We start from the raw sequence: 16746 nt of genomic DNA on the forward strand, positions 1-16746 counted from the left end.
TGAGTTGTTTTAAAGAGACGCCGTGGTTTTGGCCGAGATAATCTGGGTCGGCTGGCCATCGAGGTATGGTCACCTGGTTCTGCTGATTTGTACCATGGAGGGAACCTGGGCGCGTTTGTATCGTCGTCTGACCGGCCGAATCGTGCATTTGTAATGATAGTGCAACGGTCATGCCTTTTTGCTCACTTTGTTGTGGTGACGCTTCGGTCATACTGCTCTGGCCGGACCGTGCCTGATCGGCCAAAGTATGGGTTGGGCCGAATTGCTCGGCCACTGGTACCGTAGGACCCCTTCCGAACGCTTTGGCTAGAGCGTGGAGTGGGCTACATGCTTTCTTTGCCGGTTGGTTTGGCCCGGGGTTCGCCCTTGTAGGCTGGGTCTGCCCCCAGCTGTTGGCCGATCGTAGAGAGTGCTGGCCGTAACCTAATGCCTCGGCATGGTCAGAGATGCCGATACTGCTGTTTTTGTCACAAGGTTCGGCCCTTTCGTGCTCTCGGCCTCTTTGTCCAGCTACAGGAGTCAACACGGGCGAGGCCGTCGGCATCTCCTCTTGGAAAAGTGTCCGCAACTCGGAGGAGAATCTGTCCATTGCGGCCGCGAAGGATGTTTCTATCCTGTAGGCCTGCTTAGACATCAGTTCTTCCATCACTGCTGGTCTCTGTATGGACCTGGCCATGCGGTCCGTCGTGATTGGAATGCTGGTTTCCATCGTAAGTTTTTGACAAGTGTCCCACCGGGCGTGCCAAAAGTGTCTGCCGCGCGAATCTCACGGCCTGGAGTTCCGGGCCGAGGGGATGTGCGTTAACACGGGGTTTCCTGCTTCTGGGTGCGGTGCGGTTGTGCGCGGGCGTGCCAGCACGGTTTACCGTGCGTTGATGTTTAGGTGAGTGTTGGATGGGTGAATGGTGCGCCTGTTTGATCTGTCTTCCTGGTCAAACGATTGTAGCCGAGAGAGGAACTGGTCTCGGCTGTTAGGTTCACGGCCTAAACTACAAGGCCGTCGAGTGATGGTGTTGGTGGTGGGTTTTGGGCGGTGCTCCGGCGCGCTGCTCAGGGAGCGACGGTCGTGTGATATATGGGGTGAGTGAGCGAACAAACAGAGATGGTGCTCCGGCGCCTTGAAAATCAAGGGTCGTATGATATATTGATGAATGGATTCTGCTTACAATCTAACACTACTCCTAGGAAAGCAAGTAAAGATATTGAAAGTGCATTACAGAAGAAAATAAGTTGCTCCGTGGGAGGCTTGTTTTGGTGTTTGAACCCTTTGAATGTAGCTCGAGCCTTGTATTTATAGGAAGAGTCCCTGGATGAGTAATCGAGGCTGAATTTGCGCATAGTGGAGTCTGATTAGAGCAAGTGGGCAATCCAATCGACATTTGGGATCGTGAAGTATGGTGATGAGACCCCAGAAATCCTGGTGAATCTCGGCCGCCGCGTTTAATCGTGGGTTCTGAACCTCTGGCCGTGGAGACGCATTTATTGCCTGAATAGCTGGTGAACCAACATCTCAAGCTGTCAGAATTCTTGTGAGAATGTCCACTTCTAATCACTCTGATCTTCACCACCAAATCCTGACTTCAGTCACTTCCCACCTTCCCTCATGCATTAAATGCTACTTTGTGGCCAATGGGTTTGCTGCATTAAATAGGCACTACTTCATTAAATGAAGCCTGGGACCCTGCTGTCACGTGATGATTTGCCTTTAATGCCTTGGCCCCAATTTTATTCGGCCTCGGCCTCGGCCTATGCTTGAGGCCGAGATGATCATGCCTTAGCATTTCTTCTCTAATTCTTTAAGGAAAGCGAACATGTCCTGGTGAAACGTTGCGTTTCAACCTCTGCGAACAAGTGCCAGCGCCGAAAGGAAGGGCTCCTTCGGCCAGTTCATGGCCGTGATTTGTCAGGCACAAACAGGTTGACAAGGTTTACACTATTGAAAGACCTTCAAGCCACAAAGAGATGGTGACCTCCAAGTCTCTTCACCAACAAGAGCTTGGGAGAGAGATGATGATAATCTTGATGAGAAGATTGTGCTAGCAATCTCTCACCAAGATGACCAGTCATTATTTGGTAGAGGGAAGGGGAGAGCTTGAGCAAGGAAAGACAAGATCGTTTACGACTTATATGATTCCCTTGGGCATAAATAGAAACCTATTCCTTGTTCAGGCTCATTATTCTAGCGAGAGATTTTTGAATCATCTCTTAGAGTATTCTCTCTATTCACTAAAAGATGAGATCCCTTGTTGTACACTCACATGCCTCTTTGAATACATCAAGGGCCCTAACGATGTCTTGAGCCAAGTCCCGAATTGGGATTGACTATTTGACATAATCAAATATCAACGATCTTTTCACAAGGTAATTATGTTGCCTCATGTCTAAAGATTAACTTTGCATTGTGTTGGGGTCTTTTTCCATCGGAAGGCTCATCTGGGCTTGTTGATTCTTGGACCGCCATAAAGTGCTTTGGTGAATCAAGATACTACTAGGCTTGGCATGAGAAGCTTGTGGCATGGGAGCTAAGAGAAAATGAGCATAAAGAAAGGATTAAGGCTTGAGATTTTGGGTGTTTTTGGCAGCTAGACAAAGAGCTTGCGATGTCTGCGTTTTCTTACCAAAAAGGTAATGACTATGGTTTCAACTTAGCTTGAGAGGATAAGTGTTTCAGATTCGAGATGGAGCTTTTAGAGGAAGAGAGAGAGAGAGAGAGAGAGAGCTTGGTCGTGCTTTTGCATGGTTGAAGATGACCTGATGATGTTGAACCAACATTATGTGACCTTGGCAAGAGAGCTTGGAGTGTGGGAGCTAAAGACCTGTAAGTTTAGCAAATGAGAATGTATGTGCTTGGCTTGGTGTGGATAGGCTTGAGTTTGGGAGTTGAGAACTTGTTGTTTGTGGCTATAGCTATGGTGATTTAAGAGTTTCAAGAGAAGGATGATGGAAGAAAAAGCTTGAGACTTGAAGGCTATGGTGTTTATAGCTTGGAAGGGTATGAGGAGGAAGGAAAAGCTTGGAGTTATGCTTTGTGAGGCTTTATAGGGAAGATGGAGGATTTCCAAGCCAAGAAAGTAGAAGAAATGGTTGTGATAGCTGAGGAATGGCTGGGATGGCTACTGGAATGCTTGCAGCAGCTGAAAGGAGGAAGGAAGGTGGTCTGATAGTTGCTGGGGTGCTTGAGCAACCAAGAGATGTTGGTTGATGGCTCAGGAATGACTGTGATGGCTGCTGGAATACTTGCAGTAGCTGAAGAAAGGGTGAGTTCTCATGGTTGCTGAAAGGCTTGCGGCAATCAAGAGGAGTTGGTTTTGCATGGGCAATACCTCCCAATTTATAGAAGGTGAAGGCTCTCTTTGGTTTCCAATAGGTGAAAGGAAGTGTTGGAGCTAGTCTATTTCCAAAGAGTAAAAGGGAGCATTAGGACATTCTTATTTCCACCAGGTAAAGCTAGGCATTGAAAAATGATTATTTCCTATGGGTAAAAGGAAGTGTTGGAATTGGCTTGTTTCCAGCAGATAATAGGGAGCATTGGGACATTCTTATTTCTAGCAAGTAAAGCTAGGTAGTGAAAAATGACTATTTCCTATGGGTAAAAGGAAGTGCTTGAAGAATATCTCATTTGCTCACCCACATTGGAGAACTCCAAGCAATGGGCTTGGACTTTGTGGCTCCCAAGTAGCTAGCCCAAAATTTTCATTATCCAAGAGCTTCCGTGGGCCTTGTGGACCTCCATAACCTTCCACATCACAATCCCTCGTGCAAGCCTCATAAACCACATGACTTGGGTTCATGTGAGCTAGGTAGGTGATTGATATATGAAAAATGTATTATTGGCTTGGCATGGCATGCACACTATTTCTATATTTATTTAATGAATTAATTCCCAAAATACAGCTTAGATTAACGCATGACCAACATTATATGTTATATTGAGGTTTAAATGTCTTTGGGCTTCTCGTGACTTTTTTGGCCTCAACACATTGTTGCAAGTTAGAAATCTTGTTTGACACGTAAGTGAAACTTCCATACAAGATTTCTTGATTGATCACGTTCAATGAACTCACTCTTCATTGAGCACCTACATACTTCTCTCAGTGTCTCTAAATGAATGACGTGAGACTAGTCATCCTCCCAATTAAGTAGACATAGTAGGTATTGGTCCTTATGCATTCTCAATGCCATCCTAAGATGAGGAATACATTAGGACATGAGGCTAGTAACAGGAAGGTCTCCTTAATCTAGCTTCTTTAGATTGATTTCTCTTGACTTCATATTCTTGGGATTTATTGAGTAAACACATAACAATTAATGTGACATTTGCTTTTAAACAAATAAACTTGCCCCTTATAACCATAAAAGGTAATGAAATATCCATAAAGGTAAATCATATGTTTGAGTTTAGGGAATATTTCCAACATTATGGACAACTTGATTTGAACTAACCCATGTGCTAACAGAAATAGGATAAATGACACCAACATCTAGCAATTTCAATACCTCAGCTCATACAACTTATTTCATTTATGGGTTTAACCTTCTTTGCATTTCATAACTCGATTTTGAACTCTTCTCAAGATGAATTAAGTGCATACACATAGTTAGGATGATCCCTTTTATATATGCTATCATCGACTGTAAAGTTTTCTCGTGCTTTCTAAGTACCTCCAACAATTTCTCCTCTGGTATACTACTCAGATCCGAAGCGATCACAATGCCAATATTGCAAAACAATATCGCCGAATAGACGTCAGAACTTCATTAAAGTGTCGTGGTTCTAAAATACGCTACAAACCACATCAATTGTTATAGAAGCGACGTGGTAGGGTGTCTCATATTGTGATAAAATAAAAGAGTAACAAACATAATGCAAAGCGACGTTGGTTGTCAAGAGAAAGCGACATGGATAAAAAAAACACGCTAAAAAAAGTTCACTTAAGTTTGTCTCTGTGATACCTAATTTTTCACGCCCGCTCAATCTTCTAAGTTCCCTCAATGAAGCATTATCTCCCCTTCTTCATCTCACTTTGTTCAAACCCTATCTCTCCCTTTGTATCACCTACACACTCCTCCATTTTCTTAAACCCCAAAGATTTCTCCATCCCTAAAAAAAACCTCGAAAATCTCTCGATGTGTCTTCACTAAAACCAAACATTGAGAAACTCAAAGATTCAGAGACCAACCAATCCAAAACCATGTTTGCTTCAAAACTCATTTCTTCTTCTTCTTCTTCACCATCGTCTCTGTACCCTTCACTCAATATGAAAGACCTCGCTAAGAACCTTTTCCTGAAAGAACCCATTTCAAACCCAAATACCCAATCATCCGAAGAACTCAGGGTTAAAATCCCAGGGGCCATCATCCACCTCATAGAGAAAGACTCAAGCATCGAACTTGCCACCGAAGAACTCACCATAGTTAGTCTCTGCCAAAATGGGAACGTAGTCGCTATACTTGCCTGCATCTGTGACAAGATTCAGTAGCCTCTAGCCAGAGATGATGCCGACGTGCAGCTCGACCAGTCCCACCACTTCTTCACTCCTCCCTCTCTCTCTCTCTCTCTCTCTCTCTCTCTCTCTCTCTCTCTCTCTTTGTTTTTCAACCCAAAGAGAAATTCACAAATATGGGTATGATGGGTGTAGATCTCCATCTTTTGAACCCTTATTTCTCATGATTTTCGCAAACCTAGGAATGGGGATGACACCTATTTGGGCTTAATTTCTGCATGCGGCCCATTTTTTTGTTGGGCTAATTTGACAGCACGAGTTTGAGCTTTATTTTCCAAAAATTGGAAGTCAGCCCATGATATTTCGAAGGCCCATGCCATTTCAAAAGAAGGGAAAGAACCAATTACAAAATCAATCTCCGCAAATAGAGGTTAATTACCATTAAATGGTTTTAAATATGAAAAAGTCCAGATTTAATTGGTTTAATTCCTACCTAGTTTCCAAATGATAAATCTCAAAGGTCCAAAGTTCGATCATCCCCGTCGATTGCCAGTTCAAAAGTGAATCAGCAGATAAAGGGAAGGATTTTCTCTCCACAATATCCACGTGATCCCAAATGACATGACATCAACAGGAAACAAGCAGAGGACATTCAGGGGAGTTGGTAGAAAGGTGGAATAAAAAACCACTCCCCATAACCATTAAATGCCAGAAAAGCAGGCCAAGTTTCCTTCCCATACTCATGAAGATCTCGTCAGTGCAAACTTGGTTCACAAGAGACGAACAGGAAATGAGAGAGTTGGTTATCAGAAGGTCAAAACTGATCATCATGAAAACTGACTCTTGATAAAAGTTTTTCTTGTCAGAATAACTACTACCCTTTTTCGTTGGAGTAGAGAAACCTTTCAACAAGTATCCTCCATATATTAAGGAATCATCACTCATGCAGATTTCCTATAAATATAGAAGAAGGATGTGAACTAGATCAAGAACAGCAAAAAATCCAATCAAGACAAAAAAAAACTCTAAGTCATATTGACAAAATCAAGCAAGATCACACGATCCCAAAAGTCTTCAAACTCTGAAGCAATCAAGCTCTTTGGTTTGTAAAAGTCATCCAGCTTCTGACAAAACATGCAGAATTCATATTTTTTACTTCAGTTCAATTCAAAGAAGCAATTCACAAAGGAAACGAGATTTCTCTCGTTACAAATTTGATTCAAAGTAGGTGAATCAAGTGGAGTTCAGGTTTTTCATAATATGAAAACTTCAACAAATTTCCAGAGATACCTCGACGTCTCAGAATCACCAGAATAGCTCTCAAGTGATCCCCAGTTAAGCAGAATAGGTACTTAAGTGCAATTCCAGGACAACAATCACCAATCCAACCACTTCTAATCTAGTCCAGATCGGAGAGACCTCAATTCTGCCCATTCGACAAGCCTCTCCATGGCTAAATCTGATCAAAGCTCTGCCAATCTCAACATTGGTATCGATTTCTAGCTGAGTCCCATTAGTTGAAGGTGCTGACGTACAATTTCAGCACATATGTATCCAGTCCAGCCTGAGTGATAGACAATAATCCAAGCAGAAATCGAAGTCCAATGTTCTGGTGTCCTTCCAAGCTTGGCAGTTTTCTTTTGTTTGATTGTGTAATAAACTGTTCTCTTTGAACTAGTTTATTTTATTTTTCAACATTTATTTTGGTTAGACATAGTAGTGTTATTGTGGGAAATTATGAAGTCCTCACCCATTTGGGGCAAGAAAAAAACTTACTTAGGAGATATTCCTCATCCAAATTCACAATCACTTGATCAAAGTCAATAGCTTGGGGCGCAAGTTGTAATAACCCGATCCTTAATTAATTTTTATTTATTAATTTATTATGGAAAAAGACAATTTTGCCCCTATAATATTTTATTAGGGAAAAAGTTGACTTTTTGACCGGGAGTGAATTTGGAAATTTCGCTTGTACTGTTGCGTAGAGCACGTTGAAAAGAGTCCGTAGACACGTAGTGCGCTCAAATTCGAGTTGTATTGAAGAAAATACGATGAGGGGCAAAATCGTAATTTTCAGAAAGTCATATGTTTTTTTTAAAACTCTCTTCCTCTTATCTCTCTCTCTTTGACAGCTGCGACAAACACCCCCCTGATCGGAATTTGCAGCGCCTTCACCACCGAGCACCACCGGCCATGAGACCGGTCGGGATTGGACTGCCTCTTCACCTCCGTCCTCTTCCGACCAATTTCAGTGGCCACCGCCCTGGGATTCTGCCAGAATCTGGAGAAAACCATTCGGTTTTCTTCGAATTTTTCCAACACTCGTTTGAGCGATTCTACCGGCCAATTTTTGCAGACCAGGTATGGAATTTCATCTATTCTTCGAGCTCTAGCTGATGGTTGGGTAGGATTTGATAAATTTCTTGCGTTGATAGTTTGATTTTGGATTCAAAGTTTGGCCGGATTTTGAGCTGAAATTCGGGCCACTTCGGGCCACTTCGGGCCATTTTTCGGGGTAGTTCCAAGAACAAAAGTGGCTCCAATCGATGTTTTGAACCTAGGGTAGGAATCTTGGCCCTCATTTTTTGAGGTTTTTCCGGCAGACGCTATTGCATAGGATACCCACGCGCTACCAGCGCATGTGGCGGCGCGTGGGCACTTTAGCAAAGGGGCATTGTGTCTCGATGTGATCCTCTAGTTGTCACGAGCGCATAGGTGTGTTCGGATTCCAATTTGGATATCGTTTGAGCCTCGAACAGATTTCGCCTAGTGTGCGATTTTCAAGTTCGATATGTTCGGACCGTTGGATCGAACTCAAATTCATGTATGTTGTACCCCGTATTTCTAGGACCATGTAGGATTTGACGGATTGTGAATCAGAGTCCCGGATACTACGAAATCGCGAACCTTAGGGTTAAATAACCGTAACCGTCCAATAGTGCAATCGTGATCAATCCGACAGTCCGATTCGGACCAAACTTGCAAGGTAGGTTTAGAAGGGTGTGTTGAACCTATAGAAACTCTCGTATTTGTGATCGGAGGTCATGGGCTCCGCGGGCCCGGATGACCAAGTGTAGGCAGTTTGACCCCTAGGTTGACCGTGGGGCTTCCGAGGTAGTTTATCAATCGAGAAATGTTAGCGTGACCTTGTAAATGGCTCCTGACCGAAAATTGAGTTATTCAGATCATATTATGGATTTATGATTATGGAATGTGTATTGATAATTAGGGTTAACTACAGTAAACCCCCCAACATATAGGGTCATTTATGCATTCATACTCGATTTTGGGGACATTTACGAGTACATACTTGTCTGCCGTGCAAATCTCACGGCATGGAGTTCTGGGCCGAGGGGATGTGCGTTAACACGGGGTTTCCTGCTTTTGGGTGCGGTGCGGTTCGTGCGCGGGCGTGCCAGCACGGTCTACCGTACGTCGATGTTTTGATGAGTGTTGGATGGATAAGTGGTGCGCCTGTTTGATCTGTCTTCCTAGTCAAACGATTGTAGCCGAGAGAGGAACTGGTCTCGGCTGTTAGGTTCACGGCCTGAACTACAAGGCCGTTGAGTGATGGTGTTGGTGGTGGGTTTTGGGCGGTGCTCCGGCGCACTGCTCAGGCAGCGACGGTCGTTTGATATATGGGGTGAGTGAACGAACAACAAGGATGGTGCTCCGGCGCCTTGAAAATCAAGGGTCGTATGATATATTGATGAATGGATTTTTTTTACAATCTACCACTACTCCTAGGAAAGCAAGTAAAGATATTGAAAGTGCATTACAGGAAAAAATAAGTTGCTCCGTGGGAGGCTTTGTTTTGGTGTTGAACCCTTTGAATGTAGCTCGAGTCTTGTATTTATAGGAAGAGTCCCTGGATGAGTAATTGAGGCTGAATTTACGCATAGTGGAGTCTGATTAGCGCAAGTGGGCAGTCCAATCGACATTTGGGATCGTGAAGTATGGTGGTGTGACCCCAGAAATCCCGGTGAATCTCGGCCGCCGCTCTCGATCGTGGGTTCTGAACCCCTGGCCGTGGAGACGCATTTATGGCCTGGATAGCTGGTGAACCAATATCTCAAGCTGTCAGAATTCTTGTGAGAATGTCCACGTCTAATCACTCTGATCCTCATCACCAAATCCTGACTTCAGTCACTTCCCACCTTCCCTCATGCATTAAATGCCTCTTTGTGGCCAATGGGTTCGCTGCATTTAAACAGGCACTACTTCATTAAATGAAGCCTGGGACCTTGCTGTCACGTGATGATTTGCCTTTAATGCCTTGGCCGCAATTTTGTTCGGCCTCGGCCTCGGCCTACGCTTGAGGCCGAGATGATCATGCCTTAGCATTTCTTCATTTATTTTTAGGAAGGCGAAATACCCTGGCGAAACGCTGCGTTTCAGCTTCTGCGAACAAGTGCCAGGGCCGAGAGAAAGGGCTCCTTCGGCTAGCTCATGGCCGTGATTTATCAGGCACAAACATTGCCCCCACATCCTTGGATTTTTCGCCCTCGGCATGGGTAGGGGCCGAATGGATTCCAAGGGATGGACCCTTTGCATTCCTTTCTGATGTGATTGACAACTGGGGCATTAAATGCGCAGGCCAGTCGGCGCATTTAATGCCTCAAGCACGTTGTGTAGGCCATCATTGCCCAGGGCGTTGCTTCATTTTGTCAGAGGAAGCGACGGCCTCTGGGCTTTTGACACGTCGTTGCGCCTGTTGAGCGTGCTGACAGAACGTTACGTCTCTCGAGAGAGACACACCCTTTCGTTTCGAATTCTAGCGCCAATATAAAAACCCAGACTTTCTTGCTTTCTCCTTACGCTTTCAGAATTCTCAGACTCCCAAGCTTTGTCAAAAAACCCCTTTCTCCAACCTTCAAAACCCACAAAAAAAAATCTTTGAACCTCCAAGGTCACCAAAGAGCTCCTCCTAAACTCGCGACTTTTCAGACCCTACAGACTTTATTCCTTTTTCCCAAGCTTTTCCTCCAGTGTTCTTCGCGTTCATTACCCTTTTTTCGCATTTCCCCCTTAAACACTCATCTTAAGCCTGCTCTAATGGCCTCCAATACCCCCGCATCTGTTGAAGTTCGGTCCCAAACTTTCCAAACTGAATTCGAGGCTATTTGCCGAGATATTCAGGGCTCGATCCTCCCTGATATCATTACGCCCTGGGTTGATGACGATGGCGCCCCCACTGATTCCTGCGTTCTCGGCCCCTCCATTAGTGGCGGAATGCCAGATTGGCTTGTGGCCCATCTGAAGAACAACCTAGTGGATTCCTCGGCCTTTGACGGGGGAGACTTCCAGGACTGGAATGTCCTCAGGCCGCAGCAGCAGTGGCCAACCGTGACCCCAGACTGGGAAAAATGGCTGCTGAGGATGGAGCATTTCTTCGGTCAACAATGGAAGGATCAAGGCATCTACCACTTGATCAAGCTATTTGATCGGCCGCTCGTCATGGATCGGTCACTCTTGGCCGCGGCCCTGTGCTTCTGGTCGTCGGCCACCAACACCATGAACTTTCGGTTCGGCATGATGACGCCGACCGTTCTAGATATGGCCGCCCTGTTCGGCCTGTCCCCCCTCGGCGTGGAAGTAAACGCCGCCCTGGTTGCTCCCGAGGTGGAAGGGAGTTTTAAGGCTACGTGGCCTACTCTTGCGAGAGTCGCTGGGAGCAAGGCGAAGAACATGCTCAACTACTCCAGTTTCTACAGTAACTTCGGCGTAGAAGACAGTGATGAAGACCACGCCGTTGCCCCTCTCGGCGAGGTTGAACACGCCGCGTTCTTGCTGTACTGGTTGTGCAAGTTCGTGTTTTGCACCCAGGCGAACAAGGTTACCCTGGAGTTCGCCCACTTGGCCGATTACCTAGCGCAAGGCGGCAGGTTAGCGCTCGGCCCATTCCTACTCGGCCACATCTACCGCACGCTTCATGACATCGTCACCGATGGGATGAAGCCGAAGCACGGTGGTCCACTGTGGGCCTTCCAGTTCTGGCTGCAGGCCTACTTCCCAGAGCTGAGGGGGTTGGCCGCCCCCCAAGACAACGAGCCGCTGGCTAACGCATTTACTCGAGCCCCCAAGAAGCATAACGCCACGGCCTTCTGCTACAAATTCTTCTACGGCTTGGCCGAGAGAACTGGTACGTAGTTCTGAGTCTGCCTTGCTCGGCCGTTCCCTCTGTTCCTGACCCACGACCTCTCCGTCGTTCCTGATGTTGAGACGGAGAACGATCTGAAGGAGATCTGGGGCTCCTTCCTGGTTTCGAGCGACCTCCATTGCGGTCTGTCCAAAGCCGGGGCCGAGGTGTATCTGCCGAACCTCGTGGTACGGCAGTTTGGCCTAATCCAAACGGCCCCACTCCTTCCTCTGTCAACCAACCGGCTATCGTCCTGGAGGGCCTAGCTACTGCGCTTCTGCATTTTGCACGGCCCTTACGGCCTATCCCCCTATGTCACCTCACCTGTTCCCCAACCCCTTTAATTACATTTCTGCCTTTCAGCGCTTTCAAGAAACAAAAGTCGTCACGCCTTCCTATGAAGCCAATAATTCTGGCTTGGGAATGTGAGAGGGACCTCTGCTTGTCGACACGTCCCTCGCTTGGTTGCCCGTGACTCACAAGTGCCGAGACATCAGGTCCCACTTTTCCTATTTTTTTGAGTTCTCGCTCTTTGTGCTTCTGACTTGGTTTCTTTGTTTTATATACTTTCTTCGCTTTTGGGCTTTCATTTGGGTTGGGCTTTCATTTGGTTTGTGCGTTTCATTGGGTTGGATTTCTGCATGTGTAAGACTGTTGTTAGGGCTTACTGTTTTATTTGTTTCTGTTTGGTTTCGTTTTTGTTTTTGTTTTTGCAACTGTGTTGTAGTTGTATTACTTGTTTTTTTTTTTCTTTCATTGCTTTTATCCCTTTATTTCTTGTTATAACATTGTTGATGCCTAAATTCTTTAACATTGAGGACAATGTTTATTTCTAAGTTTGGGAAGGGATAGCAAGTCTTTTTCGTTTCACTTAAATTCTTACTTTCTTTTATTTTATTTTCTTTTCTGTTTTGTGTCTTTTTGTTCTTAAGTCACTTTCCGGACATATATGATGAGTTTGTGATGAATGTTTACATGACTTGATTGAAAATGTTTTTAAAAAAATTAAAAAATAATTTGTTATTCACTAAATGGCTTCGTTCTAGCATGATATGTTTGAAACCTTCTATGCACTTCCTATTTGCTTCATAATTCTCTAGTTGAAGGACTTGCATGATCCAAAGAATTGTATCAAGCATGAATTAGACTTGTATAACCATATAATGTGAGCTTTGAGCCTTGTGCTTCAATTCATGAGTGTTATACACATATTCTTATTTTCTTGTCATCCGAGTTGTTGTTTGATCTCATTATTCATTGATTTGGTTGAGCACTTAAAAGTCACTCATTCTTGTGCAATTTGATTACATGATATTTGAGAAATGATATTAAGGCCCTCTTTGGACCGTTTGTGCCTTTCAAGCTAACCTTATGCATGCTTAAGCATGATTTTCCATTGTTAACCACCTTGAGCCTATATGTAAGCCTTTTCTTTCAAGTAACCAATTATTACTTCTAGCCTTAGCCTGAAAAACAAGAATTTACCTTTCTAAGGAACTCATGAGCTTTAATTTAGATGTGTTTTTCATGCTAAGTTTGGGAAGGGTTATTACATTTCGAAAAAAAAAAAAAAAAAAAGAGTACTTCACTCAAAGGGTGAAAGAAAAGAGAAAAGTTGTGGTTATTTGGCAATGAATTCAAATTTCATTTCCATGTTTCTTGGCTGGCCTCAAAATAAAATTTAAAAATAATAATAATAATAATTTGATGGTTGTTCAAATGGAAGAAAGGAGTGTGAATCAAAATAAGTGGAGGTATAAGGCTTTGTGGTCTATTTGATCACATATAAAAAAAAAAATGAATGAAAATCTCAAGCATGATGTTTCAAAGTCTTTTAGTCAACGATTATATGCTCTTACATTGTGAGTTCCTTCGACTTTGTTGTATCTATATCCTTCATTTCTCACTCACCTTACACCCTTAGCCCCATTACAACCCATGGTAAAGACCTAAATTGATCCTAAATGTCATGTGGTTGATTTGCACACATTTTTCAGCTTTTAAGTGTTTGGCATCCTTCTTGAGATCATATTCATGCATGTTTTTCATCTTGCTAATTTTGAGTTAAGTCCCTTATGGTTTAACTCTATTCTCATATTTACTATTGAGTGTTGCATTGTAACCCTCTTCCGAGTGATTCATTTGTGAGAGGACAACTTTGGTGAGATTTGAAGTTACATTTGTGCTTGGTATGATTTTTGAAGTTGTGTGAAAACTGAAATTGGAGAATGAGTTCCATTTGGCCATCACACTACTACACTTGAGCATGTTGTGTTCTGAACTTTGCCGCCTTCTGACTAATGTCTAAACTGAGATTTTCTTGTGAAAACTTTTGAGTCGTTTGCTTGAGTCGCTCTCTCTTTGGAAAGTGTTTGGAAAGTTTGTTTCGAGTCTTGTTTTAGTTTCTGTTTTGCTCGAGGACTAGCAAAAGATAAGTTTGGGAAGTTTGTTCGGTTCATTTTTACACATGATTTTTCATGTTATTCACCTATTATTTTGAGTTAGTTCTTGACATTTTATAGTTTTTTACTTCCTTTTTGTGTTTTCTTAGATTTTACCTTGGTTAGAATGAAAATGAGCTAAAAGTGCATTATTGGTTATAAATTCTGATTTTGTTCATTTTCGTAGGTCCACTTCTTGGCCTTGGATCAGCATGCTCCAATGCTCGGATGAGGTGAAGATCTTCATGAAACTTGTTCCAATGGATGTTAACTACAACATATCCAAATTTGAGCTCCATTGGACAAGTTTAGCCTATCCAACTGATCCTATATGTTACATCAGCTCTGAAAATCCGAAGTAGGCCAGTTTTTTACCTCCATAATGTTATCTTGATTCTTCTTGTTACCATAACACTTGGTAACAAGAAATTACTTTGGTTGAGAGATATTATCTGAAACAAAGAGCATCTTGGTGAAGGCAATAACAAAAGAGCCCATCATGGCAAGGAGACAAGGCTTAAGGCTTTAACAAAAGTAATTGTTTTATATTAAAAGATATTTTGGAAAAGCTGGAAAGGAGGAGAGAGGAGTGCAAAGAGCATCAGCCATTGCAATCACATTTTAATTCCACAATTTGCAGAGATTTTGGAGCTGGAGATGAAGCTTGGAGCTAGGGAGCTCAAGGAGGAAGACAAGGGCAACAAAGCAAGAAGTGGAAGAGATTTCCACCATTGAAGACCTTGAGCTCCCATGTTCACAAAATCTGTAACTTCTTTCTAGTTTTGTTTTGAGTTTGTATTTGAAATAAGTATGAGGAACTAAACTCCATAGCTAGGGCTTAGGTTGAAGCCCTAAACATGAATACCTTATTGTTTTGATGCTTTGAGTGTATGAATTTCTAGATGTTGTTGATGAACCCCATTCACTAATTGAATCTTATGATATGTGTTTGCTTCCGTTGCTTAATCACCTTAGGTTGTATGCATGTAGCTAAAGTTGAGAAGTTGTGTAAGATAACCAAGAACATAATTTCTAATTAGCAACAAATGATTGAACTTGTTTAAGTGAGCATCATGTGAATTGGTTTCTTGACAACACACTACTACAAAAAAGGCAAAAGACGACGGGAATTCACCGTCGTGAATTTGGTTTTCAAACCGTCGTAAAATCGATCGACGTCTTTTCCAAAGTAAAACCACGACGCGAAATCATCGTCGTTGTTATAACAAACAACGTCATTAACAAAAAAACAACCGACGTCTGTATAGTGAAAAATGAACCAAAAAATTGTCCTGGAGAAGAATAGATGACATATTTTATACAACCTCCGTCGTGTAAAAGAATACAATACGTCTTTAAATAAATAAAATCTGACGTTATTAAATCATACGACGTCTAATATATTTATATAACCGTCGTGCAATAGTAATGCCACTTCGTTTTTTCCATTAATATTGACGTGGAAATAGCGGTTAGGGTAAATCACCGTCGTTGCTGTAACATACAACGTCAATTACAAAACAAAACCGACGTCTGTACACTGAAAAATGAACCAAAAAATTGTCCTGTAGAAGAATAGACGACCTATTTTATACAACATACGTCGTGTAAAATAATACAATACGTCTTTAAATAAATAAAATATGACGTTATTAAATCATACGACGTCCAATGTCCTAACATAACCGTCGTGCAATAGTAATGCCATTTCGTTTTTTCCATTAATATTGACGTGGAAATAGCGGTTAGGGTAAATCACCGTCGTTGTTGTAACAAACAACGTCAATTACAAAACAACACCGACGTCTGTACACTGAAAAATGAACCAAAAAATTGTCCTGGAGAAGAATAGACGACCTATTTTATACAACATACGTCGTGTAAAATAATACAATACGTCTTTAAATAAATAAAATATGACGTTATTAAATCATACGACGTCCAATATATTTATATAACCGTCGTGCAATAGTAATGCCACTTCGTTTTTTCCATTAATATTGACGTGGAAATAGCGGTTAGGGTAAATCACCGTCGTTGTTGTAACAAACAACGTCATTTACAAAAAAAATCGACGTCTGTACACTGAAAAATGAACCAAAAAATTGTCCTGGAGAAGAATAGACGACCTATTTTATACAACATACGTCGTGTAAAATAATACAATACGTCTTTAAATAAATAAAATATGACGTTATTAAATCATACGACGTCCAATATATTTATATATCCGTCGTGCAATAGTATTGCCACTTCGTTTTTTCCATTAATATTGACGTGGAAATAGCGGTTAGGGTAAATCACCGTCGTTGTAACAAATAACGTCATTTACAAAAAAATCCGACGTCTGTACACTGTAAAATGAACCAAAAAATTGTCATGGAGAAGAATAGACGACCTATTTTATACAACATTCGTCGTGTAAAAGAAAACACTACGTCTTTAAATAAATAAAATATGACGTTATTAAATCATACGACGTCGAATATATTTATATAACCGTCGTGAAATAGTGTTGTTACTTCAGTTTTTCCATTAATATTGACGTGGAAATAGCGGTTAAGGTAAATCACCGTTGTTGTTGTAATAAACAACGTCATTTACAAAAACAACCGACGTCTGTATACTGAAAAATGAACCAAAAAATTTTCATTTAGAAGAATAGACGACCTATTTTATACAAAAACAGTCGTGTGTATGTATATACTACGTCTTTAAATAA

Source organism: Prunus avium, chromosome 5 (genome assembly GCF_965620075.1).
Source record: "Prunus avium chromosome 5, drPruAviu1.hap1.1, whole genome shotgun sequence".
NCBI lineage: Eukaryota > Viridiplantae > Streptophyta > Magnoliopsida > Rosales > Rosaceae > Prunus > Prunus avium.